This window comes from Schistocerca serialis, chromosome 1 (assembly GCF_023864345.2).
Source record: "Schistocerca serialis cubense isolate TAMUIC-IGC-003099 chromosome 1, iqSchSeri2.2, whole genome shotgun sequence".
Lineage (NCBI taxonomy): Eukaryota > Metazoa > Arthropoda > Insecta > Orthoptera > Acrididae > Schistocerca > Schistocerca serialis.
Window position 1 is genome coordinate 722,705,395 of NC_064638.1, and position 19,952 is coordinate 722,725,346.

General features: G+C 40.3%; 1 protein-coding gene across 5 annotated transcripts in view; it reads left to right on the forward strand.

Moving 5' to 3' along the window:
- LOC126481487 (ran-binding protein 3) overlaps nt 1–19,952 on the forward strand; it is a 312,296-nt gene that overhangs the window by 133,581 nt on the left and 158,763 nt on the right. For all 5 annotated transcript variants that reach the window (XM_050105271.1, XM_050105280.1, XM_050105287.1 and 2 more), the window contains one exon: nt 13,762–13,829. The gene's annotated coding sequence lies outside the window, so the exon portion shown is untranslated. The remainder of the gene's footprint in view (nt 1–13,761; nt 13,830–19,952) is intronic.

Sequence of the window (19,952 nt, forward strand, 5' to 3'; positions counted from 1 at the left end):
GTTGAGAAAATTGCGTTTAAAGAAAAAATTTTAATATACCGCCAACTGATACATAAAAAATGTTAGAATCACCCTGGATGGTAGTCCTCATCTCCTCCTTCATCTTCCTCATCCAGTGCTGCCCTCCTTCTCTTGGATCTGGCTTCTTTTGACATATTGTTTGTTGCAATCTCTGCCTTCCTGATTCGCAGTTGGTCCCAAGTCCATCACACTTTTAGTGGTGTTGTAACCTTTATGAATGCCAAGATATTCCAAGACTTGTAGTTTTCCAGAATACTCATCATTATTAGTAAGAACAGCATCCAAAACACCAAGTACAAAGACTGACCTTCCAACAAACACATTTTTTATTATTCCTTGACCATACAACATTGTTAAATGATTCATTGGCATTTTGTGTTTTGCCCTTGAGACATTTCTTCAACAGCTCTGGTTGGGCAAGATCCTGAAACACAGGTTTCATGGTAAGCATAACAGCTTTTGGTATAGTAATTTTGTGCGGGAAAGTGTCTACTTTACCCTCCTCTTTTGCCTTCAATTATTCACACCATTCAGTGGAACACAGGTTGTGTATTGGTTCAGCATCTGTAGACAGCTTGTGAAAATAAGTTGCCCAAACAGCTCTCTTCATACCATTTAAATTACCTCTGTTTCTTCTAATAGTCATACAATAAAATTGTGTAATCTTATCAATTTGTTTATCAGTGAGTCGACGCCTTGTACTTAGACCATCAGATAACTTGGTACTTCCCAACTGCTGTTTGAGTCTACGTAGTCTTGTGCCCATCCTCTTTTGCACATGCTTAATGCACTCTAGTGACAAATCACCATAGGGTTTACTCTCCACCACTGTCTTTTACGATCGTGAGTCTCCATCCCCAAGAAAACTCATGTAGCGAACAGCACGGTCATGCTGGGAACGTTGGAACATTTTCTATCCAGAAGCAACCCCCATCCCTCCACTAGTTCCTTCATAGTTTCTCTGACAATTCATTTCATACTTAGTTTGCTTTTCAGTACTCTTGCCCGCTTGCCTACAACCCTGACACTACATGGTCAACACATCAACATCTTAACACTTTCACATTGTCGATGCTGATAATAGATGCACATGAATTCTTTGGCTGGAAACCTCTTTCTTGCCAGGATCCGTCGAATGATATTGCTGTGTCAGAACTACCATTTTCTGCTACAGCCTGCTCTGCTGCTTTAGTCATTGACTCCATAGCACACGCCTTGATACTACTTCTTACTATGGAGTTGTGTTTGATAGATATTGTAGGGGGACTAGGAATGTTCAGCAAGCCACAAAGAACCTTACCAGCGTACTATGCATCTAAGTCAAAAAGTCGATTCTTTACACTTACTTCTGAAGTCTTGAAAGTCTTTTCGCATTTACAGTTCGAACACATTATTTGTAAAGTGCACACCAGACCATTGCGTTGAGATAGCTTTTCAGAAATTTCAATTTCCCCTCCACATATACAACAACACACTGTTTCACACAAAGCTGAAATAAGTATATGGAGCTTAATAATGACATTGCAGTTTGTTTCACTGTCTGAAGCTGCGTTGTATTTTATATTACCCAGCAGTTTTTTCATGGAAGCACTCGCAGGAGTAGGACTGTCACAATTTACAACCAGATTATCACGCCCTTCGGCGCTAACCACCCATTTTACTGCTGCTATATTCGTTATGTAGTATCTGTTTCCTTTGTTTCGTGCTTTTTTAAACACTCCTTTTGGTTTAGTCATGACGAAAACTATCACAGAAAACACGGCTAGTGAATAACTGTTGTCAAACACAAACAAATGTACAGTTCAAAGAGTTTACTGCGGAGTACCGCCAACGTAGGCAACTTACGAAACGGACAGTTCTCTACAAACGGAAAGTTCGTGTGTGTGTGGGGGGGGGCCTTTTCCACCACTGTGTGATAAAACCGACATGGCGATCTTATACAATAACAACAGAAGGAAACATTTTCCACGATCCCTCCCCTCAATCAGCCATAAAGCATATGAATCAGAACATGAAATCGTATGCTACAGTATAGTTTATGGACAGCGAAATGTTTATATGTGACATACCGTTTGAAGTAACTGTACTGCATGCGTCTAGTACTTACAGAGGAGCACATACATACATATGTAGAGCAGAATAATGAAGGTTAAGTTAATTTAAATGAGCTGTCAACAATCACTACAAATCTCTTATCAAAAAAAGTGCAATTAAATAATTTTCTTGTGCGTTATAGACCACTGAAGGTACCCAGCATATCGAAGCAGAACATGGCTGGTACACACAAATAAAGCAGTCAGTTGCGAAAGCTGGATTTTCTTCCCTGTGCGGTAAAGCATATATAAATGCGAGTGGTAAGAGACTTACTACTACTGACAAGGAGAAGTCCCTGCGGTGGAATTGACATTTTGAAACTATCTATACGGTGATGTAGGTTAAGCTCCCAGGCACCATACCCAGCAACCATTCACCCCGATAGACCCTCGTTTGTCACTAATCGAATAAAACAAATTTCGCATCATGACCAGCAGCTTTAGCAAAGAAACATTATGGTGATTGGTTGCGTGGTGTAACAGTTACGAGAGTCTTCGTTGTGAGTTCAAATCTGGTCAGGTGCTTTAATTTTTTTTATTTTCGAGTCCTTATCGAAATGAAATTGACCGTTATTTTTATTCAGTTAATTGCCTTAAATGTGATTTTTATTTTATTCCTTTGTCACATTTTAATCACTGTGTTCACGTTTGAAATTGCTCTCATTCTTTTTCCATTTGTAATCTGTGACCATGTGCATTTAATTGCTTTTATTTTATTTTTCATAATATTTAAACATTAGTAAACACCAATCTACATCTACATGGATACTCTGCAAATCACACTTAAGCGTCTGACGGATGTTAAAAAAACAAAAGACAAAATAATCTGAATAAAAGAAAGGATTATAAGTAAAACGAAATTAAAACAAAATGAGGAGTAGAAATAATGTAGGATTGTAAAAACGTAAGAAATTAAATCGAAGTTTTAACATAGAAATATAACGGTGGGAAGAAAAATATGAGAGCAATTTGAAAAAGTTAATATGATGATAAAATGTGGCAGAGGAAAAGAAATAAAAACATTTAAACAAATTAATTGAATAAAAAACTGATTAGTGTTTTTTCGTTACAGATTTAAAAATAAAAAAATTTAAAGCACCTGACGTATTTGAATCCACAAATTGCTGCACATAAGGACTCTGTGTTAATCGTGACGCTGTGCAACAAATAACCATAACATTACTTTATTAAAGCTGTTGATCATCACGCGAAATTCCCAAGTGCTGGGATTGAGTGTAAGCAAGTCAGTTTCGTAAAGATTTAAAATTATGTATAAAGTTCGTTGGAAATGCTGCCTTAGACATGTTCACTGTTTCAAACTGTAATATTTCTCTTTCTGTTTTAAAGCTTTACCATAAAACTATAAGTCTTAATGAGAAGATTATGACAACATTTTAAAATTGTAGATTCTGTTAGTAACTGTACGAAATATTGAGAATCCAGTTTTGCTTGCCGTTGAAGCCGTTAGAAACCCAACCTGCAAGTGGTGTTGACACCATTTTAGCCGTGTAATGATATGGATTAGGATTCTTCGAGTTACTTGATTGAAACGAACCTTCTACAAGCAGGAAATTGGAACGAAACCTGAAACTAAGAAATGGTACCATTACAGAGCAACTTTTATGTTGGTATGTAGAACTATCTGCGTATGTTTTGGGTGGGTTAGGTTTTGCACGACGTAACGTAACAGGTAATAAATTTAATGTATTAATGGAATAAAGTTAAAGATTTATTTCCTTTTAACAAAAACGTCGCACGGATTATGTCTGTGTAACAGTTAATGGTGGAAACAGTGCGAACTACAACCATACGTCTTTCGACGTAGCTTAAGAGGAAATATTATCGGTAAAAAGTCATTTTCCATCTGTTGCTGTCTTCCGTGGCACTTAAGCGCCGAGAATATCAGCATTGCTACGCTTTGTTCGGTTATAATTAGTAGTTTGTCGGCTGTGTGAACTTTCTTCGAACGCTAATGGAATGTGACGTAGATTAAACGATGTCTGCCGTCGAGTCCAATCTCCGCACCATGAAGCTCAATTGAATGAATCACATTTACGATGAGATTGGCGCTAATGCCACTACAGGTCCGGGGCGTGGCCGGGCACAAATTTTAAGCAGTCTGTTCACCTGTCTATAGCAGTTACCTTCCATTTTTGCACTGAGATGGCAGTTATCCTGACATACTTTCGGGGAACTTGTTAGTTTATTATATTAATCAATTAATTCTGAAAGTATCCTTTGTGCCCCACTCAATGTTCCAGTGGCAGTCATCGGTAATGTGTCAGTGACCGTTATCGAGGCCGCATTGTCTTATCGTTTCATGATATACTTTTCTTAATTAATAGCAGATGAGTTTTGTAATGTGTTTTGGATGATTAACAGACATTACAGTTAGCTGTATAGTAGAGCTGTCCAAAATCAGTTGCAAATTTTCGCTACATGTGAAACGACTTTGCGAGCATGGAATTCTAATAAATGATTCCCCCCCCCCCCTGTATTTTCAAATAAGTTGGTTTAGTGGTTAAAAAAAGGTGGAATTACATGAGGAGCAAGATTGAAATTCCCATCAGGTCATCTGATTTAGGTTTCTATCGAATGCCAGAATGATCCCTCCAGAAAAGCAAAGGCTGATTCCTTCCTCATTCCTTGCCATTTGAGGTCTTACTCCATCTGATGACCTCCATTTCAGTGACACACTAGGCCCTAACCAACCATCTCTCCTCCCCCCTCTCTTTCTCCCCCTCCCTCCCGCCACATGTTTTTTGCCGATCGAGAATGAAACTGTTTTAAGGATACAGGGTACTTATAAATGGTGGAAAAATCGGAATTTTTATGACTATTAAATTCTATAGTCTTTCCTGATTACATTGATATATACATTATAGGGTTTCAAATGAAAAATGACCTACGTGTGCCAAATTTTAAAGTCTTGAAACTTTCCCTGCCACAGCCATTTGAAACATTCATTTATCTTCCTGATACACAGCGTATATATCTGTATAGTTGACATAACATTTACTTGTAAATAGTCCTGACACACAGTGTAAAAACTGCAAATGCAAACATACTCGCTAGTCAGTGAACTGTGGTTCCCAGTAGTTAATGAGTGCGAAAGGTGAGAAATGTTTCAGAGTTAACGAAGGACCAATAATCTTCGGAAACTTCTTTCTAGAGAAGATTGTTAACGATTCCTCGAAGATACTCAATTAGCACGGTCGGCATAGCACATTACAGGACCCTTGCTTACTGTTTCCACGCCGGAACCTAATTAGCTGAATGGCCAGAGAGGACGGGACGAAAGGAGGGGTCCTTTAGCTGATGAACCAATTCCTGCGAGTGCCGCCACCGGAGGCCGAAATGCTTCCACGTAACGAGTAAATAACCCGCCAGCAGCAGCACCCCAGGGAGCAGGGAGCGCCGCAAACACCCTGTTGTTTCCAGGCCCTGCGGTCAGCCAACAAAGCGGTGCCCAGCTTAGTTCACGCATGTTTCAAAACTAAAGGTTGTTCTTTCTCGCAAGCAGCCAGTGTTGGGTTTTAAGAATTGTGCCGTGATGTTATACTATTTGTTCGTTCGCGGCTTACGGTATGGTGAGAGAAACGGAGGTTGGTCACCACTTTGCCTCTACCCCACCTTGTCAGTTACAGTACGGAACAATGATGTATATCTCAAAAACGAATTAACGTTTTACCTGTGTTAATTTATACATTACTTGGCTGACGTACCTCCTTGATCAGTCCGTGAGGGTCGCGAGATGCTGACAAGCTTTTGCGTTATCCTCTGCCAATGGCGTAATTTGGATACAATGTGGAGGGCATCAAGTCCCTATACTCAGCCGTTGCCCGCTAGTCACTTGGCTGAAACAACCTCCTTGCACTCCGCCCAGTAAAGAAAAATCCATTGCAGTAACGTGTATTGAACACTGCTCCGTCGCACCACATTCAAGCACGGTGGGCGCCCAGTTACGGAAGGGGACTCATGGCGCGTTTGTACTAATGTAAACTAACATAATTGTCCTTCATGCGACGATGAACGTAACAAGATAGTATTGTTTGGTAATTAAATTTCTAGACATAACGATTCGTCATCGTCCCCAAAGGAGTTGTCGCTGCACTAAATGATTTTTTTTATTTTTTTTTTTTTAATGGGACTACAAATGTGAAACTTATAATGTTATCCAGCATTCTATAGTAAAACTGGTTACTGGAATGTGATAACATTGCGCTATCTGTAAAACCATTTGTTCGTTACTGAAGCAGATACATGCACACAGAGTTTTTGATTTTATAACGACACGGCATGTCACGGGATAAATCCGTAACAGCGTAACCTGGCTCTAACTCAAAAAATCACCGTCACTTGCAAAGGAATAACGAATCAGTTCGCCTTTCATAGAGTATTCTCACACCGAAGATACACTGAAGAACCAAAGAAACGAGTACACCTGCCTAATATCGTGTAGGGCCCCCGCGAGCACGCAGAAGTGCCACAATACGACGTGGCTTGAACTCTACTAATGTCTGAAGTGTTGGAGGAAATTGACACAATGAATACTGCAGGGATGTCCATAAATCCGTAAGGGTCCGATGGGATAAACATCTCTTCTGAAAAGCACGCTGTAAGGCATCCCAGATATGCTCAAGCGGAAGTGTTTAAACTCGGAAGAGTGTTCCTGGAGGCACTCATTAGCAATTCTGGACGTGTGGGGTGTCGCATTGCCCTACTGGAGTTGACCAACTTGTCGGAATGCGTAATTAACATGAATGGATGCAGGTGATCAGACAGGTTGCTTACGTACGTGTCACTTGTCAGAGTCGTATGTAGATGTATCGGGGGACCCATATCATTCCAACTGCACAACCCCACACCATTACAGAGCCTCCACCAGCTTGAACAGTCCCCTGCTGACGTGCAGGGTCCATAGATTCATGCGGTTGTTCCATACCCGTACACGTCCATCCACTCGATACAATTTTAAATAAGACTCGCCCGACATGCTTCCAGTCATCAAAAGTCCAATGTCGGTGTTGACGGGCCCAGGCAGGGCGTGAAATTTTGTTCGTGCAGTCATCAATGGTACACGAGTGGGCGTTCGGTTCCGAAAGGCCATATCGATGATGTTTTGTTGAATGGTTCCCCACACTGACACTTGTTGATGGGACAGCATTGAAATTCGCAGCAGTTTGCGGAAGGGTTGCACTTCTCTCACGTTGAACGACTCTCTTCAGTCGTCTTGGTCCCGTTCTTGGAGGATTTTTTTCCCGCCGCAGCGATGTCGGGGATTTGATGTTTTACCAGATTCCTGATATTCATAGTACACTCGTGACGTGGTTGTACGGGAAAATCCCCACTTCATCGCTACCTCGGAGACGCTGTGTCCCATCGCTCGTGCGCCGACTATAACACCACGTTCAAACTCAATCTTGGTAACCTGCCATTGTAGTAGCAGTAACCGATCTAACAACTGCGCCACACACTGTGTTATATAGAAATTGTCGACCGCATCGCTATATTCTGCTTCTTTACATATCTCTGTATTTGACTACGCATGTCTGTACGAGTTTCTTTATCGCTTCAGTTGTTTATGCCAGCAGTCAGCAGGAATCTAAACACAGTATTGCTGTATGTTTTGCGTCGGTACTCTACAAGCAAATAGCCACAAGCACGTGACAATTGAAACCCCGCTCCATACATTTGTTAACACATAGGATACCAAAACGTTCATTGTGCTGGTAAGTTATACGAACCATTTTGAAACCCGATAGCCACAGAAAATGGATCCTCACATTCTATTCATTTGATACGACAGACGCTCACCAGCGGAATGCTGACCTGTACAGAAATATTGAATCATGTCCATTTATTAAGTGTCATTTGTCTGTAACGTTTTACGGGTGGAGAGCTTTAAGCACAGATTACTCCAGCACGCCCCGCCAAATACACAGTTGGATTTCTATCTGTGCGACGTTTTGGCCATACCATCATGTGCACAGTGGTTATTAAGCCATTTTTGGGCATAATATGCTCTGTGGGCGAGTATGATTATAAAATACTGCCAGAATATTATAAGTTACCGTCAACTTCCAGGTTTTTGTTTACTTACCTCAGCTACGTTAACCTACTATCTAGAAAGCTATAATGGGTCATCATAGTCACGGTGCCCGCCGTCGTGAAGTCGCAAACGGCTTCTAACAAGGGATACATCTAGCTTGCAATTTCAGATGGAGCAGCGGACTATATGGATTTTCCGACTAGCGTTTCCGACCCTATTGTAAGTGCTACTGGTACCGTGACGCTTCCGACCAACCACCTTGGCACAATACAAGTCGACATTGTGAGCACAGAAGAGGAGACGAATATGTTTCCTGTTTTAATTGCTTGCTCCCAGACAAAATTCAAAATACAAATGACGGTTCTTCCTTCCTGATTAAAAAATAAGTTGCGAGGGTGGTCATCGAAAGTGAGATTTCGAGATGGCTACAGTTACAGTATGAAAACAGTGTTCCCCGAAACATGCCTTTCCGATTGCAGTTCACACAAGAACAAAATACAAGAACTGGGATTAACGGAGGATTACAGAGATAGAGAAGTAGTAAGATGTGCACGATGTGTCAGTGCTAAATAACACGGCTCGATGAAACTGGGACCATACATAGAAAGAAATGCTAGAGTTTAGCTCAATGACCCTTTTATTCGAAGGCAATAATTACACTAAAGTCGCTGCGAGTTATGGTGCCCCTGGACATTACAAAAGACAGGACATGGCTCGTAATGTGTTGTGTAATCAACAACGGACGGCAGTGCATGCTCTGCAACGTGCACCCATGCTTATTATATGGTAGCAAAGGTGGTCTCGTGATGGGCCGTTCCACACACCCCTCCCTTGCACAGTTGACAACTTTTGGCTTTTGGGTTGTGGTTGGTGTATGTGGACGTGCTGCAATACGTCTTCCCACCGTATCCCCCACGTTCTCGATGGTACACACGTCAGGAGAACTGGCAGGGCAGTCCATTCGCTGATTATACATTCATTTCAAAAGTTCCTCCACCTCGTTCGATGCGGTCATTCATAAAAATGAAGTCAGAACCAAATACTCTCCCGAAGAGACGCACATGGAGTAGGAGAAGCGTTTAAGCTAGAAAATAAAATAATGTTCACAAAAAATGCACAGATCAAAATTTACATTTGTGCAAAATATGAAAAGTTTGTGCAAAATTCTGCTGGTAGAAAATTGTATAAATTGTACTATTAAAGATGATTGTAAAAGTGAAATATATGTGTATTGAATAAGCTAACAGTAATCAGCGAAATAAAATTTTATTATTTTTTTATATTAACTTTTACTCACGTAGATCCACACATTCCATATCACATCGCATTTGAATATGTGGGTTTCATGCAAGCTCCACACAATGTATGCCTTTTCAGAATCAAACGTTCTCTACAAAAGACGATTTCCGATTTGTGTTTTTATATTGTTCATGCAGGTAAACCGTCCATCGCAGTCAGTTGTGTGCAGGGGAATACTAGTGGCGTATTCTATAATTTAATCCATAAGATAGAATTGTGTTCTCATCTGACGAATCTACTGTACACCATCTTCGTAAACAATGCGCATTCCAACAACAGATAATTTAAATTTATAGATGTGCAGAAGTAAATTAGTGTGTATATGTCTGTGATTTGCTTATTGCCATACTCGTCATCACTTCTGTAGTTTTTGGGATGCAGTACATTACAATTTCTATCTTCTCTAAACCACCTTAGTCTCCCATTTAAATTTATAAGCAGATTATCCAAGAATTTGCAAACCGTGTGCTTTATAACACTTCTATGCTGCAATGAATCTTGTATCAGGTTTCCAAGAAACTAGACCCATCTTCTTGAGATTTCGGAAATCTTTATCAGTAAAAGAGCTGTGAATAGGACCAGATTTCAGTTTAAGGTCCTCAAGCCCATGTATACCTGCTTTCAAGCAAATTTGTATGCTCTATGATTTAAATTTGACTTTTGAAATGCCAAACACAGTTTGTTAACAAGAAACATGACATCTTTCATAAAGACGATACTGACAAAAATTTAAGACGCTTTACATTTTTTAGCAAGCCAGCAGCTACTGATCTTTTTCTACCACAGATACCAAAGAATTCCAATGTTCATACTGTGAATTCACCGTCTCTCCCCATGAGAGCAAGCTACTATAATAAATTTTTCCGTGGTCTATTAACTATTTCTTGCATATATTTTAATGCTTTCGAATTCTTTGGTGACTGTTCAGAGTAGCTACAAATTCTGTTCAGAATATCTTGAAAGTTTAATAAAAGCTCCAAACAGTATTCAGCTGCTTGACTGTTTGCTAGAACTAATCGATGGGCCACACAATGTTCAAAAATATATTAGAAGACTCGTCTGTCATAACTGAATACCATCTAGCTGACTTCTATCTTCGCTAAAATATCCTCAGTAATTATTTTACACAATGCATCCTCCATATCATGCATACTATCACAATTTCCACAATTTGCGCTGCCACTGAAAGTTAAGTTGGCCAAAGAAAGATATCTTAAGTCTGTACAAGTTCTTTTATTCTGGGGAAATTTCTTTTGCAATCCTGCCCTTTATTATGTAGATGATTATGTATCGTGGCGGTTACTACACTTTCCTCAGCGTTTTTACAGGATGCAGCCGAGACTTCGATAAAATTTGGTGCCTCTAAGGACTCTCGCAGTGATTTCTTATGCTGCGCCGAGATTTCATGCCTCCTTCGCCCGTTACTCTCGCGGATGACACACTGATTTTCCCGGTCTTTTTTGTCTAAATGTGTTGGATGTAGTCCGCGCCATTTTCATTACATGTATGTTAACTCTCCATCCGTTAGTTTCGGCCATCAATGGCTATCAGGTCTACAACTTGCTTTTTTTTTATGAATCATAGCCTGAAGGACACATTTGCACTAGTATTGTTACTACATTCTGAATCAAGACAAGTGTATGTTTCTGTATTGCTTTCCTAGATTCAACACAACTTTCAAATGTTTCTTTATTGCTCTCCTAGATCAAATACAACTTTCATGTGCGTAATTTTAGGGGTTTCTAAACTGATTACAGTTAATTCGCTTTGTACCAAGAATACTTACTTAGGACAAGTAAGTACTCCATATACTTCCATTTTGTAGAATAAATATCAAAGCCAAAAAAAAGTACACCTTAGACGAAAATTGGAATGGTTGTATGGGCTGAGTGATGAAGATCTGACAGTGGTAGTACTGACTCAAAGAACGAAGATTGTGTTTATGAAAGCTGTCATGATTTAGGCACAGAACAGTAAGTGTCAGAAAATAATGTATTTGAATCCCAGAAGAAGTAATTGAAGAGGTCTTATTTTTTTCAACAAACGATGTAATAGCCAAATGGAGGAAAAGTAAATATCCTACCAATGTTAGAACAAAATCTTGTAATATTACGCGTTTAGGTGGACCAAAAAATAAAGCTCGTATAACAACGACAGAGACAGATATTACGACGTTATTCTTGGATGAAATTTACTGCAGTAGGTAGTAGTAGTATTTACCGCAATGAAGTTCGTGGTAACTTTTCGAGGGAAAGGGTTGCTTAAGAAACAGATGTCAGAGAGATTAGAACTTTCACTGGTTTCTGCTATCTGTGTGGATCTCTGAGACTTTCTAGAAAGAGTTCACCCAAGTTGTGGGACAACTCACTGGGCAACGGACTTGAATGATGCTACCTTATGCATCAGTGAAAATCGATTCAGGTTGCACTTGAGATGCGTCAGGTTTGATAGGTGTTCGGCTGCTGTCTAGAGGTAGTGGAGCTATTCACGAAGAACAGTTGCCAAAAATGTTCAACACCGAGTGTTTCAAATGGCTCTCAGCACTATGGGACTTAACATCTGAGGTCATCAGTCCCCTAGAACTTAGAACTACTTAAACCTAACTAACCTAAGGACATCACACACATCCATGCCCGAGGCAGGATTCGAACCTGCGACCGTAGCGGTCACGCGGTTCCAGACTGAAGCGCCTAGAAACGCACGGCCACACCGGCCGGCCAAAACCGAGTGTATACCTTACTGTATTTGTGTATTAAATGTGTTACATTTAGATTTAAATAAAACACTTCTAAAATAATTCATATATACCTATGAAAGTGGCCAAATACACCGTTTATGTTGTGGATGATACCTGTAATTCGCGCAAGTAATCGTGTCAAGAACGATCACGCGAGTAACGGAGGCTTAATGTATCGTCTACTTACGAATAATGGAAGTTCTCCAGAATACTGCACTTTGCAACAATTATACAACACTGCCACTTCTCCTCGAATTGTTTATTTGGTACGTCTATTTTAGTATCAAATTTTGTTTATTTTGTATGTCTATTTTTAGTTGCAGCAGGACTTAGCTCCCTTTTCTGCCATAAAACAAATTTGATCCGTCACTTCAACCACGCAGACCCGATCAGTAATGTGATCCACTAGCTGAGAGGGACACGGCATATCGTTTGTGTGAGTGACATATTGTTACAGCATGTTGAAACTCGAAAGGTTGTATGTTTAGCCTCTATTGTTTGGTTCTGTGGTAGACTGTTGTCGCATTCTGTGAGGAAAGGCGGCGTTTCGTTTGTTTCTTTGGCATTGTTCAGACTTGTTTGAGTTTATAGCCTAATTAGGGTTAACCTTGCACAACTGTCAGCTTTCGCAAGGCTCAAAAGAACAAAGTTCCATACGCGCCCGCTCTCTTGTCTTGGAGAGAGAATGAAAGGTAAGTCACATTTTCGAGAATGCTGCTATAAAGTTCGTCTCATTCTTCGACCTCGAGCAGCAAAAAGCGACTGTGTTAAGAGTACAGCGTCACAATAACGTTGACAAGTGAGAGTACCGTGTTTAAAGATTTGGAGGTCAATACACCAATGTAATATTATGCCTCGTCACACCATAACACCTGGACCACCAGGACGATCATGTTCGACAATGATGTACCCTTATATGGCGAGATGTGAGAACACGTAATACTCAGATAAGTTATAGCGTGTTGACTCTTAGAGTTTTAAAACCTCTGGCTTTCTGAATGAGAAATTAAAATTCATAAAATACAACAAAAGGTTTAATCATTTGCTGCAACAGTGTTATGGAAAAAATTCAATATGCCTCTATTCTACGTGATTAGCCAGTCCTAAGCCCGGCCTAGTGGACTGTCGCGACATAGTCGTCCAAGCTGACATAAGATTCGCTGTAAGCTTACTTGCCGGCTCGCCCGACGGCTCCCTTACAGGTTCTGTCGTCTGGTAGACGGCTGCCTCACAGGGAGCTGTGTATGTTTTCCTGGTAGCTCCGGTGCTATTTTCCTTGTGAAGGCTTTTAAGGTTGCCTGAATGCTTCCTGCGCTCGCCAATCAGGAAGCGCCTGTGTTGAAAGGTTAATAACGCCTCTTTGCCCTGACTGTTAGTCTTGTTATTCCTACATTAAATTCTGATGACGCGTCAGCGTTTCAGAAGAAATGCTTTGAGCCTTAGTTTTGGTACGAGGAATATCAGTAAATGTTTTAAGAACCGTCTTGTGCCTGTCCGTCTCAACTTTTTCTGATCACTGTGTTGTATATGCTAAAACTATCCTTATTTTTCTTTTGCAGTTCTGGTAACATCTTTGTGCAGAAGTTTCATAACACCAAGGAACAAATCTGTGAAGTATTACGGAACGGTGAGTAATTTGTGCTCTACGCTTTTTTATTTCTGTAAGTACTGTTACACTGGACGCGGTGTCGTTGTCATTGTCACATTGATCAATTGAATGAAAATTAAAAAAAAAAAAGGCATGTCCTGGAAACCCTGGAGGTTCCACAATCAACAGTCTGATGTATCACCTCATTAGAACGATGGGAGAGTTCAAAACTAGTGTCTTGTTGCCCCATTTATTTGGACGTTACACCATAAAGGTGTACACCATAAAGATGTTAAACAGTGTGACCAGGGACACCAAGATACTACGGTTTCTTGCCGTTAAATCGTACGGGTGCCGGATAAATAGTCAATTCTCCAGATGAGCATCACAGTGAAAAGACCAGATCTTAGTTCTCCCTCCCACCCCCCCCCTCTCTCTATCTCTCTCTCTTCTCTCTCTCTTATTGTACATGAAAAGGTCTTCGGAGAAAACTGATTTTGATGGACTCATTCACAAACTTATAAACGAGAAGCCACTACATCCACAAATGCTCCAGCAAAAAGCAATGGAAAGTACGGCCATATGATACACGAAAGCAATTCTAAAAGCAACGTCCGTTTCTAACATTTCTTTTAGCGTCTCTTCGTGGAATCTTCTCTTCTTCTTCTGCTGGTTGGTAATGGTACTCAAAAATTTGTCGAACAATAGTTTTGTTAGTGAACTCCTTTGTGTGCTTCCTTCCTTATGATTCTTTCCGATAAATCTGCAAGACATCTACATTCCGCACGATTAGATTTATATGGTTGACCTCCATAAATTACTCTGAATAGGTACTCCAATAGGCACTTAAAGCTCATTAGTGATTTCACTAATTAACAAACGATCGTTTGGTCAAAGGGTATCGCGGCTTTTTGTCCATATAAACCCATAACATAACAATTATCTATGTATATTAGCCGACAGTCTTAGCACCAACTTTGTGTAGAAATTTTGTAATGATGTGACCACCTAGCACGCAACTCGTTGTCTTAATGTGGTAAAAACGTTGTGTGCCAGGTCATTTATGTATAGTGTATAACAACATGGACGGCAAAAGTTTCGGGACACATTTCTTGCTCATAACAAAAGAAAATACTTTCGTTAACGTGGATATGGAAACGCTTTATTTCCATGTCAGTAGGCCTACTTTCTTTTTCTACAGCCCTTCATAACCCATCAGTCAAGGGAAACACACAAGCGCAGAACGTTCTAGCATTCCACATGAAACATTCTTGCGGGAAATGTTTAAAAAGTCTCCTGTTAACATTGACATGTGCGTCAGCTTGCCTTCGCAATTAATCCCGGATGTGCTGATGTACCCCACGGTATATTGCGCATAGTGTTGCTGTCTTCCACAATAATGGCAAGAAGACACACTGCATTTTGACCTAATTTGCAGCACTCAGAGTGTCACAAATGCCCCAAAAGATTAATGGATTTAGATTCGGAGAATGTGGAAACTAGGAAATTCATCTACCAACTCCGATGAATCTTTCATGTACATGTCATTTAGGAGCCGAAGGGGTTAACACAGAAATGGGTATTACTTTCATCGAACACGAACCACCTTTTTCGTCATACTGCTGAAGAAACATCTAAATCAGGTAAACTATAATCAGAAAAAGCAAAGTAATTTCGCCAGTTGGCGGAAGAACACAAAGCTAAACAAAATCACCAACTATTCCCTCCCAAATATCAATCGAGAATCTTTCTTGATTCCGTGCTTCAGCATTAATCATCTGCTCCGTTGATTACTGGTAGAATATTTTATACATTACTGGAGAACCCGGCAATGCTTTGCAATTGCAAAATATCCATAGAAATTGCATATACGTCCTAATCTCCTTTCCTACCCACTTTCTGTCGATCTCTTTCCACCTCCTCCGTCTGCTCCTCTCTCCCCTTCGTGTTTATTCCCTCTCCTCTCTGCCCATTGTCGTCCCCCCTCCCCTCTGTCTCTATCACCTTGGCCCTTGTTTATTGTTATTGCCAAGGAAATCTTGATGGGAAATGAAGTCGCTTAAAATGAGTGGCGAAATCAGCCAGGATCACTGGTATACAGGGACTAGGTATGAGAGAACTCTTTCGCTGCAGGATCTTTGAGGATGGTAACTAAAGTGACAATGTTTTGCATAGTTCTCATCTGCAAACTGGTGGGATTACAATTTTTCGGGCGGTCCACATTCTGTACCACGAAAACCCGACCCTGAGTACTAGACTGCTTATTGTCATCCGCTAATTGTCATCTATTGTTTACAAGCAGTTGCAACTACGTTTTGTATTACCACTATTTGTATGATAGCTACGAAAGCCATAGCGACTTCGTTAACCCTTAACTTCCCACGTCATTTGTTTGTCAGGATGCTGTCTGACAGACCGCTATATTCAAATAGTCATAAAAATTTCATTCAGTAATTTCAGTGAAAAAATTTAGTTTTTAATGTAAAAGGTTAGAGTAATACTACACAAAAAATATTCAGATAAATCTTAAAGTTTGTTTTTACGAAACAGAAAACGGCACATAATGAATATAACAGTACTTCATATAAAAAATCAAATACATTGCACTTTAAAATTTAGTCTTTGCTATATTTTTATTGTTTATTACACACGTGATAATAAAAACATAAGAAACGACTCTAAAATATTTTAAAAAATAAAAATTTCACAAGTATTTCGTAGGTTTTTAGTTTTATTCTCAGAAGTGTTTTTTTGCACCCGCTCCAAATTTTTGCCGAGTATTCAAGGCAGATTGTCTCCTTTCATTAATAGCAAATATAAGGCGTCTTCCTCTTCTTTTTGGGCTCACATGTGGAAGATGTTTTGCGTTTTTTCAGTTGTACGACGACTTCTGCTCTTTGTTCTGCTACACTTAAAACACGGCGAATGGATGCACGAAAAATGCTGTTAGTTGCTGTTAGTTCACATAAATCAGCTTCATACCAAATGTGTGGATATTCTCAGACCTGTCGTTTATTTTTACGTTAGTGCATTTCAATACGATATGCAAATTATTAGCGGCCATAAGCAAATTCCAAATGGTAAGAGGATCTGGCTTATTACCTACTTGAGCAGCGGGTCGCGTTGTTTTCAAACGAATGATGTTACTTTGCCGAACACGAAATTGCTTGAGAAGAGGCTTCGACGACAAGCAATATTTGTTTCGACCAAATATATTTCTAGCAGAACCTTTAGCTAGAGATTCAGTCTCGACACTTCCGTCTTCATCACTTTTAACCATTTATTTCATTCAAGGAATTAACAGGTAGCAAAACAAATTCATCTTCACTTTCAGACTGTTCCGATTCTGAATTATGCTCACTTTTGATTCCCTTATCACTATCTGATCCAATATCACTTCCTAAACTGCGCTCCAACCACTTAAAAACAGTATCCTCAAAGTCGGGTCTGTAAAACGAACAGTAGACGAAGACCTGGTCGCTGAAGACAACGCAACCCCTGGTGCGGTGGAAACTGCTAGCACGAAAATCGTAGTAATAATATCGGCCCAAATCACCCTCAAGTCGCTGCCAACAAGGGAAACCACGGCAGCTCCAGGACAGAAAAACCAGACAACACCATAATCTTCTGCCCCACCCGTATGCATTAGCAACAAAGTAACAATAAACGCTAGCGGTCTGTGAGACCGCACCTGGGGCGTTAATGGTCAAGATGTGTGAAGTAAATACCTCAGCGAGTGTACCCTCTTCAAGAAAGAATCGCAATAGTGGAGGCGTACGTGTCCGCCGCTTCATTTGGGGAAACGCTGGACATTTTTGCTAAGAAGCTTTCCTAACGCTTCCATACCAGCAAAGTGCAGTATACAGGGTATGATGTCAAAGTGCCGCAAACGCTAAAAGAAACGAGCTTTGATCGCGGATATTCGGACACGAATGATCCAGAAGAGTCCCTTTGAAGCCGACACGTAAATTTTCGTAAGAAGTGAACGTTCCGTTTGGGTTTTGTTATCATATGACCAAGAACTTAAGGAGAAAGATAAGGCACAATGTGTGAATTACTGTACGTGGTTATGTGAAACAATGAGAGTGGAATTTTGGATAAGTTGCTGTATTTCATGGGTGATGGAAGTTTGGTTCCATTTCACAGGACATGTAAACCCCCAGTACACTAGATACTGGTCACAATCAATCCCTACACGTTTAATGAGGAACCTTTGCGCATCGAAAAAATTGCCGTGTCAGCAAGTCGGGTTGTGGGTTCGTATTTTTTGCAAACACCGGTAAACACTGTTGTGTGTATGAGAATCTTCGAGGAGTTTTACGCGCAGTTGACCCCCCCCCCCCCCCCCCAGTGGACGTACGTATGCTGCCATTCAGCAGGGTGGGCCGACCTCCCACACCTCACGCCAGTCAGTCTCACGAATTCATGAAAGATTCGCAGAATAAAGACTGTCACCAAAGGATTGTGGCTGCCGTTTTCGCCGGGCCTAACCACTTGGGCCTCTTATTTGTGGGGCAGTCTGAAAGGAAAAGTGTACGCAAGTAACCGAATAACTTTAGAAGGCTTGAAGGGCAGTATTCATAACGAAATTTTGAGAATTGATGCGGCGGAGGTGAATATTTTAAAATAGTTCATCTACAGAGTATCTCGATTTGTTACCAAAGATGACAGTTGTTCATGTTTGAAGACTAAAACGAGAGGAATTATTTCAGGAAAATAGCGATGTAAAACTACCTTAGATAAAACATGTGGCACATTAAATAATGAATTACATGACAAATTCCAACAACTGTTGTGAGAAGAATAGTAAGTTGACAGTGGTGCACTTTGGTGACTTGTTCCAAGGCGTTGACTAAACATGAGAATCTTGTCCTTAACATGTCCAATGTTACAAGCAGGTACAATACAGCATGTGAGACTGAACAACTAAGTAAAACAACGGTAATTATAGAAAGGAAAATTTTTTAACAGGGCAAGTGAAACCACAGAAATTGAAGTCAAGGAAAAAGGTGGCGTATCATTAGGAGGGATTATTTACGTAGTGGTGTGGATAAAATTATTAGGAGCATCTGCAGTTAGAAGTGGCGAGTAATGGAACTGTGGTCATTCAGTACAAAGCTTGGGCAAGTGGATATATGTTTATTAATTGCCATTATTTCGAGGTAGTTCATCTTCCTCAGTTTGTTGAATTTATGACGTCAGTGCACACTTGTTGATTTTTCAGATTTACTATCTGATTACGTCGAAACAACGCTTCACACTATTTTACTAAAATGACTGACAGATTATTGAAGAAAGCCTTAGCAGAAGCGTACCTATGCAAGAAAAATCAACTCTTAATAGTAGCCGCACACGCTGAAAACGGTATAGATGCAAAAGGTTATCAAATAGTACTCGCCAGTCAGGTTACAACTGCTTGCAGTGACAGCAGGATCTTCGTCAACTGCAAGAAGAATTATCTGCTTCACTTTCTGTGTACTCGCCGTTCTAGACCTCCCTCAGTCGCAAATTGAAGGCTTAGATGACACTTTCTCGTTAATACGTCATACATTGCTTCAATCATAGTCCATTCGGGGCACATTCGTTATGATAATCACTCCTGAAACAAACGTCCAACGATACAGCCATGACTGTATGCTAGTCTTTCCGTAAAATGGACATCGGGAAACACCGCATGTTTGTGTATTTCCATTACAGTTTTATGGAAGTAAAGTAAGTAAGGAACACTAGTATAAACACTTACTTTTTGAGATACACCGCTTCTAACGTTGTCTCCCCATTGAGAACGAGATACTGGTTCCGCTATCTATTTCCTAAATAAACAGAAAAATGTTACTTTCGTTGGTTCGTTATCTGCGTAATCTGAGGTTCTTGCAGAGGATCTGTTCTGTCTCCACAAACAAGCATGAAATATATTCTAGAATTTTATAGCACTATAATACATGGGAGACATCACCATACGAGTTTTCTTGTCTTTTCCGACTCTATTAGTGTTCTGCTAGCACTTCACCAAATGTATCCGGTAGACCCGGTGATTCAGATCATCCATGACTCATCAACAGCGGCTCCAATGCCGTGGCAAGACGGTGATCTTTTGCTGGGTACCATGCGACGTTGGGATACATGGTAACGACATGGCTGACAAAACTGCCAAGGACGCAT